The sequence below is a fragment of the Bos grunniens genome, chromosome 4, assembly GCF_055505025.1.
Source record: "Bos grunniens cultivar Pamir isolate PY7600 chromosome 4, Bosgru_T2T1.0, whole genome shotgun sequence".
NCBI lineage: Eukaryota > Metazoa > Chordata > Mammalia > Artiodactyla > Bovidae > Bos > Bos grunniens.
In genome coordinates, this window is record NC_141168.1 from 437,307 (window position 1) to 453,832 (window position 16,526).

At 43.3% G+C, this 16,526-nt stretch overlaps 1 pseudogene; it reads left to right on the plus strand.

Moving 5' to 3' along the window:
• The first annotated feature begins 70 nt into the window (after positions 1-70).
• Positions 71-5,236, plus strand: LOC147373351 (vacuolar protein sorting-associated protein 35 pseudogene; annotated as a pseudogene).
• The last annotated feature ends 11,290 nt before the right edge of the window (positions 5,237-16,526 follow it).

The following is a 16,526-nucleotide window of genomic DNA, read 5'->3' on the forward strand; positions in this document are numbered from 1 at the left end:
TTTTGCACAGAGTTGTTGGGGCACACTGACAGGAGGACTGGGCCAAGCCCTTGAGTGTAGACGGCAGGCCATGTACACTTTAAGTGTCAGTTTTTCTGCAGGTAAAATAAGGGGTAGAGCAAGTGGTTTATAAGTTCCCTTTCTAGCAAAAAATAAAAATTAAAAAAAAAAACTGTCCAAGGGATCAAGTTATTATTTCCCTACCACTAAATACCATATATTCAGTAGGCATCAAACACAATATCTTGTAAAGAAAAGTCCAGAGGAAGCAGATTTCTTCATAATATATAGATTTTCAAACAAATAACAATGAAATAATGAATGCTCTGGAATTAAATAGGCTAAGGAAATACTAGGTACCTGTAACCTAAGATGATATACAAAGAATTTCTGTTTGACTGGGAAATTGATCTACCAAAGTCCTTGGGTCTATTCTAACATAAGATTTCATGATTTTGAGTTTCATTCAACAATGCTACAGACTGTGGTCCTAGTCTCCAAACCCTAGTTTTCACAAGATACCAAGAGAAAGGGCTATAGAGCCTGAGGCCCACCAGGCTCCTCTGTCCATGGAATTCTCCAGGCAAGATACTGGAGCCGGTAGCCATTCCCTTCTTCAGAGGATCTTCCCAACCCAGGGATCCAACCCAAGCGTCCTGCACTGCAAGCTGACTCTTTACCATCTGAGCCACCACAGAAGCCCCATAATTGACATAAAATAAATACACATATTAAATATGTACAAGTTAATGTTTTAACATCTGTATTCACTCAGGAAACCACCACTCATTGTCATAGTAAATGTGTCCATCAGTTCCAAAAGTGTCTTCCTGCTGGCTTTAACCTCTTCCCCGGTGGCCTCCCCTCCTCCAGTACCCAGGCAAGCACTTTCATCACAATTCAGTAGTTTCCATTTTCTAGAATTTTATATTAGTTGAATCATCCAGTGTGTGCACTTTTTGTCTGGATTGTCTCATCAGCCTGATTATACCAAGACATCATTTCACCAGCGTGTATCAGCCCTCTTTCCTCTTTGTTGCTGAGTAGCGTCCCCTTGTGTGACTGTATCACAGTTTACCCATGCACTCATAGAGGGTGTGTGCTTCCAGTTCTGGCTGTGACGTATGACGCTGTCCTGAGCATTCGTGCACGACTCTGTGTTGACATATGCTTTTATTTTTCCTTGTAAACTCCTAGGAGTAGAATGACTGAACACACTGGAGTTGTACGCTCATCTTTTAGAAACTGCAATTGTCTTCCAAAGCAGCTGTGCTATTTTGCCCTCCCCTTCCGCCTGCCACCCCCGCTGAGAGTTGCGGTTGTTCGCAGCCTCACTGACACTTGCTATGGCTGATCTTTTTATCTGTAGCCAACCTTCCGTGGTTTAACTTTGTGTTTAACGGGTAAATAATGGTGTTGAATGTGCTTTCATGTGTCCACTTGCCACTCTTATCTCTGCTGTGGTTCAAATCTTTCATCCACTTTGTAGTTGGTGGTTTTGTTTTTTTTATTATTAAGCTTTGAATGTTCATTATATAGCCTAGATACAAGTTCATGACTTGCAAATAATTTCTCCCTGGCTTCTATTTTTATTCTCCTAATAATCCTTCAAACAGCAGCAATGTTTTATGTTAATTAGCTTAAATTTATGCACTTTTTTCGTTAATGGACAATGCTTTTGATATCACACCTAAGAACCTTAGGTCAAACAAGATCTTTCCTTAATTTTTTTCTAGAGTTATTTTGTTTAAAATAAAATTTCTTCCTGAAATAGTTGATAGAAATCACCAAAAAAGCCATCTGAGCTTGGTGGCTCCATTGTGAGAAGGTTTTGTTTGCTTGTTCACTAAAAATTCAGTTTCATCAGTAGGTACATTATTCAGGACTGTTCAGGTAATCTACTTCTTTTTTGTCATCCAAAGAATCCACCCTTTGGGGGAAATTTGTCCCTTTTATCTAAGTTGTACAATTTATTGGCATAAAGTAATGCAAAATGCCTCCCTGTTTTCCTTTTACCATCAGTACAGTCTGCAGTAAGGTCGCCTCTCTCATTCCCGACGCTGGTAGTTTGCATCTCCAGCCTTTTCTCTTGCTCGGTATGGCTAGTTTATCTAGTCACTAAGGCAAGCACGCAGCTCCATCTCCTTAACCCCGGGGGACATCCTCCTTCTGCCTGGGTTCCCCTCCCTGCCCTCCGGCGGGTGAGCTGGGGCAACTTATGTTTGTTTCTCGTCTTTCAGAGCTCACTGTCCTTCAGTGCTTGATTCCAGTGTCTTAAAATTATTGTTTCATATATTTGGCTGCTTTTTGGTTGTTTCAGACTTAATGGTAAATATAATCTCTGTTATTTCATCTTGTCAAGAACCAGGAGTCTCTTCAATGCACACATTTTTGAGACCCAGATATGTTGAAAGGGCCTTTTGTAACCGTTAATATTTAACTTGGTAAATTGTAAGAATTATATATTATATCTCTATTAATCAGGACAATTCCATTTGGGAGATGAAAGTCTCAGTGCCTATTACGTATATATACTTATATTTATATATGATTAGGAAATAAAAGTTTTGTTCAACATGTGTAGTAAATTATTTTTTTGAAGCGTGACTGTCATGCGAGTGTATGTTCCTCATTTCTTTGTCTCATCACAACAAAGCTTTGGAGCAATGGACATTAAGGCCCTCGGCGCGTCACAGCTCTTGGGTCTTGGACAAACCGTGCTACAGCTCTTAGGCAAAACAGCTAACCAAATCAGCTGTTACAGCTCTATTTTATTTAGAAGATAGCAGGAGAGTGAGAGAGAGAGAGAAAGAAAAGAGCACACGCACGCGGGAGAGACAGTCCGTGAGAAAGCACTTTGGCTTCTCCTTTTATATGTTTGTCCTCCACCTGGGTCTGCCCTATGCAAATTGGGCTTAGCCAGGAGTGCTGCTTGTTCTGCCTGAAGTCTTCACTCTGGTCCTCAGACCTTCCTTTGACCTTCCTTTTTTTTTAGCCATCACCATTTTGGACTCCTTTTCCCTATTCTACCTACCTAACAGTGACTACTGAAAGATAATTGTATGTTCAAAGCACTGTAATTGTTGATGCCCTGACTTTACCACACTGTCTAGTTCCCTTAAGAAGTGTGGGACAGCGGGAGGATCCGCATGGGTGTTGCTTGCTGCAGGCTTAGGGGAGTCACCATGCTTAAAACACGGCAGACACTGCAGGATGAGCAGAGAAACTCTTGGATGAAGCCATACAGGCTGTGAAGGTCCAATCATTCCTGGACAAGAACAAGCTTATGTATGCTCTGAGGCATGCTTCTAATATGCTTGGTGAACTCCAGGATTCTATGTTATCACTAAAGAGCTACTGTGAACTTCATACGGCTGTCTCTGATGAACTGCACTGCTTGGAAGTTTACCTGACAGATGAGTTTGCTAAAGGCAGAAAAGTGGCAGATCTCTATGAATTTGTACAGTATGCTGGAAACATCATCCCAACGCTTTATCTGTTGATCATAGCTGGAACTGAAAGGTTGTTGCTGAATCATGAAAGGCGCTGGGACTCTTGGCCTCCGGAGGAGAAGAACTCAATCCAGGGCCCAGAGACGAGGCTTGATCACTCAGAGCTTTTGTGTAATAAAGTTTTATTAAAGTATAAAGGAGATAGAGAAAGCTTCTGACATAGGCATCAGAAGGGGGTAGAAAGAGTGCCCCCCTGCTAGGGTTAGCAGTGGAGTTATATACTTTTTTAATTAGTTATTACAATGAATCAAAAGAATGTCTGGAGGTTGTAAAAATCTTACTAGACCCACTCCTGTAATTTACATTTTTAAGATAACAGGATTAGCCAGAGGTTTTCAGGAAGGAGAAACTGTCCTCAAGCAGGATACATTGTTGTTATATAATCCTTAGTACAGAGTTTAAACTGAGTTGTTTGTTGTGTAATCATCAGTTCCAGGCTTAAAGATCAAAACGTTGTATGTGACTAAGACTAAGGAATGTAGAGGGAAAAAAACATTTTCCTTTCCTCCTCCTTGAGAATTCCAGACCCCTATCTCCTCCTTGAGAACTCCAGACCTCTCTCTCCTTGGGGACCCCAGACTTCTTATCAACCTGCCTAGGAATTGACTCTCTCAGAATTGTATATGTTAAGTCATTTCCTCAGTCCAGGAAAGATATTTTGAAAGATTTGGTAGAAATGTGCCCTGTTGTGCAATACCCATGAGAGGTCTATTTCTTTGAAATTATCTACTTCAGTGTACCACGAATATCTTACCTGAAGCAGGAGAGCCAACAGATGAAGCAACAACTGGTAATATCAGTGATTCCATGGATTTTGTACTACTCAACTTTGTAGATATGAACAAGCTATGGGGTTGAATGCAGCATCAGCGACAGAACTGAGATACAGAGAAAAGAGAACAAGAAAGACAAGAACTGAGAATTTTAGCAGGAAGAAATTTGGTGCACCTTAGTCAGCTGGAAGGTGTAAATGTGGAATGTTACAGATTATTTTGACCAGCATATTGGAGCAAGTGGTGAACTGCAGAGATGCTTTGGATCAGGAATATCTTATGGAGTACATTATTCAGGTTTTCCCCTGAAGAATTCCACCTTCAGACTTTGAATCCATTTCTTTGGGCTTGTGCTGAGTTACACCAATATGTAAATGTGAAAAAAATAATCATTTCTTTAATTGATAGATTCGCTTTATTTGCTCACCATGAAGATGGACCTGGAATCCCAACAGATATTAAACTTTTGACATATTTTCACAGTAGGTGGCTACAGTATTACAGTCTAGACAAGACATGCCTTCAGAGGGTGTTGCATCTTTACAAGTCTCTCTCATTAACCTTACTATTAAGTGTTATCCTGACCTTGTGGCTATGTTGATAAAGTTCTAGAAGCAACAGTGGAAATATTTAATAAACTCAACCATGAATATATTGCTACCAGTCGTGCAGTTTCACCATAAGCTCACCAGACTTTTGAAGATACCCCTTGACACAACAATATTTTAAGCCTTGAAGTTAAAATATTTTCACCCACTCTTTGAGAACTTTGACAATGAGTCCAGAAAGAGCATGAGTTGTTATGTGCTTAGTAATGTTCTGGATTATAACACCAAAATTGTCTCTCAAGACCAGGTGGAGTCCATAATGAATCTGATATCTACACTGATTCAGGATCAGCCAGATCAGCCTGTAGAAGACCCTGACCCAGAGGGCTTTGCTGATAAGTAGAGCCTTGTAGAGAACATTTTGTGCAAAGTAAGGAACACTTCATGCAAAGATGGGCACAATAAAGGACAGAAATGGTATGGACCTAATAGAAGCAGAAGATATTAAGAAGAGCTGGCAAGAATACACAGAAGTACTATACAAAAAACATCTTCATGACCCAGATAATCACAATGATGTGATCATTCACCTAGAGCCAGACATCCTGGACTGTGAAGTCAAGTGGGCCTTAGGAAGCATCACTACAAACAAAGCTAGTGGAGGTGATGGAATCCTAAAAGATGATGCTGTGAAAGTGCTGCACTCAATATGCCAGCAAATTTGGAAAACTCAGCAGTGGCCACAGGACTAGAAAAGGTCAGTTTTCTTTCCAATCCCAAAGAACGGCAATGCCAAAGAATGTTCAAACTACCACACAATTGTACTCATCTCACATGCTAGCAAAGTAATGCTCAAAATTCTCCAAGCCAGGCTTCAACAGTTTGTGAACTGTGAACTTCCAGAAGTTCAAGATGGTTTTAGAAAAGGCAGAGGAACCAAAGATCAAATTGCCAACATCCATTGGATCATCAAAAAAGCACAAGTATTCCAGAAAAACACCTACTTCTGCTTTATTGACTACACCAAAGCCTTTGACTGTGTGGATCACAACAAACTGGAAAATTCTTAAAGAGATGGGAATACCAGACCACCTGACCTGCCTCCTGAGAAATCTGTATGCAGATCAAGAAGCAGCTGTTAGAATAAGACATGGAACAACAAACCATTTCCAAATTGGGAAAGGAGTACATCAAGGCTGTATATTGTCACCCTACTTATTTAACTTATATGCAGAATACATCATACGAAATGCCAGGCTGGATGAAGCACAAGCTGGAATCAAGATTGCCAGGAGAAATATCAGTAACCTCAGATATGCAGAACACCACCCTTAAAAGCTAAGAAGAACTAAAGAGCCTCTTGATGAAAGTGAAAGAGGAGAGTGAAAAAGCTGGCTCAAAACTCAATATTCAAAAAACTAAAATCATGGCATCCAGTCCCATCACTTTATAGCAAATAGAGGGGGAAACAATGGAAACAGTGACAGACTTTATTTTCTTGGGCTCCAAAATCACTGCAGATGGTGACTGCAGCCATAAAATTAAAAGATGCTTGCTCCTTGGAAGAAAAGTTATGACCAACCTAGACAGCATATTCAAAAGCAGAGACATTACTTTGCCGACAAAGGTCAGTCTAGTCAAAGCTATGGTTTTTCTGGTAGTCATGTATGGATGTGAGAGTTGCACTATAAAGAAAGCTGAGCACTGAAGAATTGATGCTTTTGAACTGTGGTGTTGGAGAAGACTCTTGAGAGTCCCTTGTACTTCAAGGAAATAAAACCAGTCAATCTTAAAAGAAATCAACCCTGAATATTCTTTGGAAGGACTGATGGTGGAGCTGAAACTCTAATACTTTGGCCACCTGATGCCAAGAGCCAGCTCACTGGAAAAGACCTTGATGCTGGAGAAAATAGAAGGCAGGAGGAGAAGGGGGCAACAGAGGATGGGACGGTTGGATGGCATCACCGACTCGATGGACATGAGTTTGAGCAAGCTCCAGGAGTTGGTAATGGACACGGAAGCCAGGCGTGCTGCAGTCCACCGGGTTGCAAAGAGTCAGACACGACTGAGTGACTGAACAATAATGATAGGAAATGTGCTTCTTGAATCTCCAAAGTTCTTACTTATCTGCACATAAACTTACCTGCTTATGTGCAAGCAGTAATTCACTACATATTTGAGTATTGTGCTAAAACTATTAAAGCTTATAAGCCTCTTTGTAACCTTGACAACTTCTCTTTGACAGGATTTCTTTGTTTAAATTAGAAAACAGCAGGCATTGACTATTATGCAGTTGCCAGACTTAAAACTAAAATTACATATTGTGCATCAAGTGAATTAGGAGGAAACATTGCCAGATATCTATAATTTCTCCATCCTCCAGCAAGACTCATAATTTTGTAGTTCTTTCAGATTCAGAGGGAATGGGTAATGCTTAAATTCATAATTCTATAAGAGGAATGTAGAGGAGAATGTCTTACAATCGTTAAAAATGAAAAGTCTAAATATTATACCAAGATTAAGTTATAATGGAAAAACTAATAAATATGACAAAGAAACTACTGACTTGCACTTGATACAAGAAAAATATGAGAAAAAGTGCAGCCTATATGCGGAGAAGGCGATGGCACCCACTCCAGTGCTCCTGCCTGGAGAATCCGAGGGACGGGGGAGCCTGGTGGGCTGCAGTCCATGGGGTCGCTGAGGGTCGGACTCGACTGAGTGACTTCACTTTCACTTTTCACTTTCATGCATTGGAGAAGGAAACAGCAACCCACTCCAGTGTTCTTGCCTGGAGAATCCCAGGGACGGGGGAGCCTGGTGGGCTGCCATCTATGGGGTCACACAGAGTCGGACATGACTGAAGCAACTTAGCAGCAGCAGCAGCAGCCTATATGACAGTCAACGATATAAAATTAATAATTTAAGAATCTTTACAAGTGAGTAAAACAATATGATGAGTAGGATAAAAAATGGCAGCAAATATGAATGAATAATTAGAAAAAGAAACACTGATCAGTGAACATGAAAAAAAGTGCCACCTTTATTTCAACCAAATAAGTTGCATTTGAGCTAATAATATATTATGTTATAACTTTCAGATTGGCAAAGACTAAAGAGTAAGACAATACCCAGAGCTGATGGTGATCTGATGAAATAGGTGCTCTATTAATGGGGTGTATATTTTACATTGATAGTCATTATGGAAGATATCAATAACCTCAGATATGCAGATGAAACCACCCTAATGACAGAAAGTGAAGAGGAACTAAAGAGCCTCTTGATGAAAGTGAAAGAGGAGAGTGAAAAAGTTGGCTTAAAGCTCAACATTCAAAAAACTAAGATCCTGGCATCTGGTCCCATCACTTCATGGCAAATAGATGGGGAAACGGTGGAGACAGTGGCAGACTTCATTTTCTTGGGTACCCAAGATCACTGTGGGTACTGATTTCAGCCATGAAATTAAAAAACGCTTACTCCTTGGAAGAAAAACTATGACAAACCTAGACAGTGTATTAAAAAGCAGAGACATTATTTTGCCAACAAAGTTCAGTCTAGTCAAAGCTATGGTTTTTCCAGTGGTCACGTATGGATGTGAGAGTTGGGCCATAAAGAAGACTGAGCGCCGAAGAATTGACACTTCCAAACTGTGGTGTTGCAGAAGACTCTTGAGAATGCCCTGGACAGCAAAGAGATTGAACCAGTCCATCTTAAAGGAAATCAGTCCTGAATATTCATTGGAGGAACTGATGTTGAAGCTGAATCTCCAACACTTTGGCCACCTGATGGGAAGAACTGACTCATTTGAAAAGACCCTGACGCTGGGAAAGATTGAAGGTAGGAGGAGAAGGGGACGACAGAGGATGAGGTGGTTGGATGGCATCACCAACTCAATGGACATGAGTTTGAGCAAACTCCAGGGGATAGTTAAGGACAGAGAGGCCTGGTGTGCTGCAGTCTGTGGGGTTGCAAAGAGTCAGACACAACTGAGCGACTGAACAGCAACAGCATGGAAGATGAACTTGCAACATTCTTGTTTACTGAGATGTAATTATCATATAACATCTACTATTTTATTTATTATCCTAAAATTTCTTATTGCTGGAAGACTAGATCCCCAGACTTGTTAACTGTCATGCAGAGTAGAGTGAGGACTGAGAGCACCCTGATGAGCCGAGTCTGTGAGCCTGAGTGAGCACCGAATGCTGCAGTTGGGTCTTTTTTCTCGGCTGTGTTCTGTATAGTTGAGGTTTTGGTCAAGAACTTAGAAAAATTGTTCTTGGTTTTCTACAGTTTGTAGAGAAAGACAATATTTGTGTTTCCTTTGAATTATAGAATCTCAGGTCAGATATACTTTCCAGACTTAATTCCATTCTTAAAATCTAAAATTCACAATTTTAAAGTGTACAGTTCAGTCAGCTTTGGTATATTTGCATGGTTTTGCAACCATCAGCACTTCTAATTAGGCAGGTTTTCATCACCGCCCCCAGAGAAATTCCTAAGCCTCAGCACACACTCCGCACTCCCTCCCCCACCTCCAGCTCCTGGAACCACTCTTGTGCTTTCTGTCTCTGTGGATCTGCCTTTTCTGGACGAGGAAAATGGAATCACGGAATATGTGGTCCTTTGTGTCTGACTTCTCAGCATAAAGTTTTCACGGTTCATCTGTGTAGTGTGTCAGGACTCCCTTCTTTTGTCTAGCCGTATAAAAATTCCATTATATGAATAGACGGCATTTTGTCTATCCATCCATCTCTTGATGGACGTTTGAGCTGTTTTTACATTTTGGCAGTTGTGTAAGATCCCCTGGAGAAGGGAAAGGCTGCCCACTCCGGTATTCTGGCCTGGAGAATTCCAGTCCATGGGGTCCCAAAGAGTCGGACGTGACTGAGCAACTTCCACTTCCACTTACAGAGCTATGAGGCTTCCCATGTGGCACCCGTGGTAAAGAACCTGCCTGCTCACACAGGAGATGGAAGAGACATGGGTTCAATCCCTGGGTGGGGAAGATTCCCTGGAGTGGGAAATGGCAACCCACTCTGGTACTCTTGCCTGGAAAATTCCATGGGTGGAGGAGCCTGGTGGGCTACAGTCCGTGATGTTGGGAGGAGTTGGACATGGAAGCACCTGAGCACACATAGAGCTGTAAGGAACACAAACCCTTGCTTGAATTCCTGCTTTTGGCTCTTCCCCTGAAGAGGCTTTCAGTGCTTCGAATATGTCGTCCCACTGTTTTGTGGCCGATATGGTTTCTGATGAAAAATCAGCTTTACTATTATTGTGGATACATGGTTCACAATGAGTCCCTTCTGTCCTGCTGCCTCCAATATTCTCTGTGACTTTTGATAGTTTTACCTTTTTAGGTGTAAATCACCTCAAATTTTTCTTTCTTGGAATTTATTTGTGCTCTATAGATGTGTAGACTAATGTTTTTCATCAAATTTGGGACGTTTGGGACATTACTTCCTTAAATTTTCTCTCTACCCCTTCCTGTCTCACCTCTCCTTGAGGCTTCTATCATGTATATTTTGGGGTTTATTTTTCTTTCTTTCTGTTTCCTTGTTTTTCTCACTTGAGTACGTGAGACTAGATCGTCTCACTTGACTTATCTTCAAGTTCTCTGTCTCTTTCCTCTGCCAGCCCAAACTGTTGTTGAGCGCCTGCGTTGAATTTTTCCATTTTAGTCCTATTTCTCAACTTTAGAAGTCCTCTCTGGTACTGTTGTATAACTATGATCTGTTATTAATATCATCTGTTTGGTGTAACCTCACTCTTATGCTCTTCTTTAGTTCTTTAGACTCCAAGCCAGGATAATATTGGTTCCTAGACATAGTCACTGCAACTAATTTAATGTCTTTGCCTGTTGAATTCAATGTCTCAGATTACTCAGGGAGAATTTATACTGGCAATTCTTTTCTGTTTTGGGCCAAGCTTTCCTGTTTTTGGACATCCCAAAATTTTTGTTGAAAACTATTTCTGTTGTTTTTTTCTAACATAAAATATGGCAGTTCGGGAAGTGAGACCACTCCTCTGCTCCAAGGGAGTCCTTGTTTTGCTTGTTGTTACTGTTGTTTTTGACTTTCCTAAAGTCATCATGTGGGCTTCCCTTGTGGCTCAGCTGGTAAAGAATCCACCTGCAATGTGGGAGACCTGGGTTCGATCCCTGAGTTGGGAAGATCCCCTGGTGAAGGGAACAGGTACCCTTTCCAGTATTCCGGCCTGGAGAATTCCCCGGACAAAGAAGCCTGGCAGGCTACAGTCCATGGGGTCGCAAAGAGTCAGACATGCCCCAGCAACTTCCACTTGCAAATTCATTACGTGAGTGCATTCTGTGTTACAGGTGGGCACTGACGTCTCTGGTCACTTGCCTTGGTTGCTGCTAATGACAGCTGAAGTTTCCCGGACAGCCTCGAGCAGTAGGTCTCCCAGCCTTTGCTGTGGGCCTTGTGTGTGCTGTGGCGATGCTCTGGCAGGCAGATTACAACACGGGCTCACCCATCACCTCCTGCCTGTGGAGGAGGTGGCCATGAAGTGAGAGAACTGGGCCTTCCCAGGCCTTTCCTGGGCATTGTGTGGGTGACATGCTCTATTCCCAGGATGTGTTGGAGCTTTCCAAAGCCCCTGTAGACACATTATTCCTTAGACTTTCCTTCTGTTGTTTTGGTCATTCTCTTGTTTGCCCAAATGCTATTGCTGCTCTATGTGGCTATTATATTAAATAATTGCCACTGACTTTTTCCAACAAACACCCCAGGGAAGGACTGTTTACACTGAGTAAGCTCTGAGTCAGGTCAAATAAAGACAAGTCCTTGAGTGGAGGTTTCCAGAGAACTGCCAGGCTTGCCAAATAGTGTGCTGATCTGGGCACAGGGTCTGGGGAGCTTCAAAGACTTCTGGGCCCTCTGGTAGCTACACAGCTGCCCTCACTGTGAGGCTGTAGGTTTCAACGTCACGGCCAAGCTGGGGCAGAAGGGCTGGAACGGGGAAAGTTACAGCGCCACAAAGATCCCACCAAGACACAGCCATTTTTCTTGAATAAAAATTCCCTGTTGGTGCACTGGGATGACCCTGAAGGATGGGATGGGGAGGGAGGTGGGAGGGGGGTTCAGGATGGGGAACACGTGGACACCCATGGCTGACTCATGCCAACGTATGGCAAAAACCACTACAATACTGTAAATTAATTAGCCTCGAATTAAAATAAATTAATTAATTTTTTAAATTTCCTTGAGTTGTTGTAAGGCTCTGGTTAATTTCTAAACTGTTGAAAAAGTTTATTTTGACAATTTTGCCAGTGTTCTCATTGTTTTTATGGAAGAACAGATTTTCAAGGCCTTTACTCCACCATTCTGGGAGCATTGTTTAATCCACACATGTAAATTTTAAAATAATGCATACTTACCTAGTGAAAAGTGGTTACCTACTACAATGTGTGTAGTTAGGACCACTAAACTTGTAGAAAAGTAGCAAAAACAGGAGTCCTGAAGAAGGAGGAAAACAAAGAAGCTATCAACTGGATGAACAGCCCTCCCCACGCTGAGCCTCATCACTCAGGTTGTAAGAGTGAGTCCCGGGATGCGAGCCAGGCGTGGACGGCACACTGCCCGGGCCCGTCTGCAGCCGGCGCCAGAGGTGTGGGGAGCAGCACCTCCTGAGAGAAACGTGTACTAGCCTTGTTTGTTTGAGGTGTCATAGCTAGAGCTGCATTTAAAAAACAGGATTTGTTTGGGGAAAACGTGAAAACTGAAAGCACCGTCTGTCAGGAGTCTGGCGGCTTCAGAGTGTGACGTGGCACCAGCACGAGTGTGTCACCAGCCTCTCATCCTCCGACTTTAGTGCGGTTTCCTTTACCCTCCATCCGAGAATATGACATGAATTACCCTCTTCACTGGGCTGTAAGAGGGTAAAGTGATGTAAAAAGTGATTTTCTCATCGAGAAGTCACAGGGCACAGCACCCCGCAATCTCCCAAGTGCTGGGCCCAGCCAGCACCTCTGTGTCTGCAGAAAGAGGGGTCAGTTTTGTTGGGACTGGAGGTGAAGAGAAAGAGCCGATTTAAAACTCCTACAGCTGACAGATGACCGTGGAAAATGCACCTCTCTGAAGACTTCCAGGAGATTATTTTCACCCTGGAGGTGGAATCAGAGACAGAGGCCCTTGTGCTGGTCATAGAAGCTAGAGCCCCAACCCCCTGAAACACATGTTCACCCCAGAGGGGCCCCCACTTCCCAGGCTTTCCCAACCCCCAGGCGATGGGGTTGGGCGCGTGGAGTACACACTCTGTGAGGGCCCGCGGGCCCCCAATCAGCCTCCTGAGAGTGCAGACAATGGCTTGCTTGTGGTCCCTCCAGAACAATCAGCAGGTTTCCCAGTGCTGTCAGCCACCAGCAGTATCAGATGCCTGGCAGAGTGACTTCAAATGGACCACAGATCATGAACTTTTTCTAAGGTTTAAAACCATGGATCTCCAGGAATGTCTTGATAATTAAATAGAAAGTAGGATGCAGACGTCTATGGGCTTTCGTGTCCTCATCTTCTCCAAAGAAGGGTGAATCAGGGACAGGCCAAGGGTCCATGCACAGCTATCCATGACTAAAGAAGCCTACTTGTCCCCCCAGAACAGGATTATTCCAATAGCAACAGCCCAAACCAATTTGGGGCTTCCGGAATAACACGGGCCTGATACCACCTTGAGTGACAGAGACTTCCTCCAGCAACAGTTAGACTCCTGCAAACAATGGGCCCACTCCCACCTTTGCGTTTCGGACCAGGGACACACGCAGACAGGAACCGCTCCTCGGAAAGTACAGGCTTGTAGGTTTGGAAAATGCAGCCTGCATTTCATCCCTGCTCACTTCAAAGATGAAAAGACCAGTGTGACACCTGGAGACCCCATGATGTTACATTTAGGTCTTTCATTTCCATGCACCTTCAACTTTCCATGGGTAATAGTTCTGCAAAAAGCCAACTCCCCACTTAAAATTAGTCACGATGCAGGGATAATAGTTTTCCTTTTTTGTTCTTCAGAGAGAATAATTCTACCCTTGGCCAGTTCAAGGGTAAGAATTTCCTCCAAAGATGCCAGCTATTAGCTTTTTGAGTCTAGATTGACTTTGAATTGAGCCTATCCTCAGACATACATCAACTTAGTATTAATAATAGAAAACACTTCTGAGTTCTTATGCAATCATTGCTCCTGAGTTGTGTACCCAGGTCTAACTGACTAAGGACGACTAAATCCAAGGAGAATCCCATCTTTTAAATGTTTGAAAAAGATTGTTAATGTCATAACCATTGGTAGTTACACTCAGCTTCCTTTGAAGCAAAGATAAGGAATACAGAGAAGAAAAGTCATACTTCAAGGCCATACTTGAAGGCCAGGTATCATCTTTCTCGCTTTCCGTTAACTGGTTCAAGAAAGTATCTCAAGATCAACCTAATCTTTAGATTGAAAACAGACCCCTGGGGACAAAAATGGCAATTTAAGTTGTATATTAAATATTATCTCATGGTGGATCTGAGCCCCACATTGCACACGCCCTTGCAGATAGTAATTACGTCACCAAAAGATGGCACTTTCCTCACACACACTGATACAAATCCTGTGTTGAAACCACTTCTTGCCTGCACCCTGTCCATTCAAGGCCCCACGAAGTGTGGCCCAAGTCCTGTCACTGCCACCTGGCTCCCTCTGGCCAGGTAAATCCACTGGCTCCTGGAGAGTCCCCTCAGTCTTCCCGAGGCAGGGGGTCTCCAGGCCCACCATCTGGAGTCACTGCCTCTCCTTTCTGCACCCCTAGTTCTAATTCCTAAAACTAGGCAGTCATGTTCAGCACAAGGATTTTAGGGTCTATTCTTCAAGGCGCATGTCGGTTCCAGCTGCATTTGAGGAAATGGGAAGAAACCAATTTTATCCAGTTTTCAAGGGTGTGGTTGGGGGTGAGAGGTGAAAATAGTGGGGGAGACCATCCAACAAAAGCTGGGGATAGAGGAAAGGTGGAAACTGAGGATAGAGGCAGGTGTGAAGGACCTTCAAGTCCAGCAGGACCCCTGAACTCAGGCAGAAGCTGTGAACCCAAGCATAACTTCCTAACCCAGCAGACCTCAGCTCAACTTGGCCCTTACTGGGCACATTCAGAGCTCTTGAGCAGGAGTGTGGCATGCAGATAGAATAATTCTTGATTTCTCAACGATGCGGCACTGACCCCTGACTTAACTAGACTGGAGCCGAGGGCCTGGGATGGCGAATACAGAGGCCGGATCTAAGAGAGGCTAACGTACAACGAGAACGTGGTCAGCCTGTAGAAAACACTTGTTCAGAATAGCTGCCTTTAACTGACGTTTGCATGTCTCCATCCATGATTATTTTAGTTAAGAAATTAGAAGGAATTTCTGTTGGTTCTGAGAGACATGAGAATACTTTGCTCAAGGCAGCTGTGAACTTTCTCTGTCTGCCTGTAGTTCCCCGGGCAACAGAGCAGTAACACCAGCTAAACTTGGATCATGTTGATTGTTACCCAGAGCAGCCAGAATTAGACGGAGGCCAACAGGGATACAAGCTGTAGGCTGAGGAGTAGCCAAGGTTGACATCAGAAGAGCATCGCCTGCCATGACGTCCAGGGGCCGGGGGACGTGTACGTGGGGGAGCTTGGAGCCCAGACCCACGGCACGAATGCAGAGCAGAATGCTCAGTCCAGATGCTTCTGCAGCAGATGATAGCGATCAAGCTAAATCCAGTTGACCAGAGCTGAGATTGAGATGCACAGAGCTGAGAAGTCTGGCAGCGTGAGAGATTGTGGGTGACGACGAAATCAAGACTCAGTCTGTCTGTCCCCCGTTCTCTTCTGCTGTCTTAGCTCCGCCCTCAGCTCAGGCTCACAGATGCTCTCTGAACACCTGTGCCAGAAATTAGGAGTGTCCCCTGGCCTGTGGGCTGGTGCAGAGCCAGGAGGGAGGTCTCCAGGGTCCCCCAGCACCACGTGCCCCCAGCCAGGGGGATGCAACTCTTGAATGGCAAGGGCTGGGTCCCCTCAGTCCTGGAAAATGCAGAGAATACATGTTTTCCCAAAGACAGTCAGGGTCTGACACCCTCGAAAGGGATGAATGCTGGACAGTCAAAAATAAGAGAATGCCCACAACAGGAAAAGTGGTCCCTGTGGCGAATACAGTTACCAGTGGTGTCAGCTCAGGCATCAGACAAAGAGCCACGTGCTTAAGGTCCGGAGGGCGTTGGAGATTTCAGAGAAGAGGGAGATACTTGTTCTTCATGGTTTCCTGTAGACTGCAAGTAGAGGGAGAAGCCAAATCACAAGCCTCCCCAGTCTCCTGTCCCTTCCAGCCTCTGGTTTTTCTACCCTGGCCCATCTGTAAAATAGATTTAAACCAAACTAACCATACTTTCTTGGGGCCAAATTAATTAATCTTCTCTTCTGGGATCAACATCTGGAAATATGCAAAAACTGAGAGGTAGACTGTTAAAGTTCACTTGTAGCCCCTTTTGATGTCTTTTAAAACACATACTTAGAATAAAGCTTTTTCTATCAACAATGCTTTGCTGCCAAATCATAGTATATAGTTTAATCTTAATATCACTTACATTCACTTACATTCTGAAAAACTAAGTAAACAAGCTTGGAAAATTTAATCTGAGTGAGTCCAGAGTCACTGAATTCTCTTTATACCATTCAAATTTTG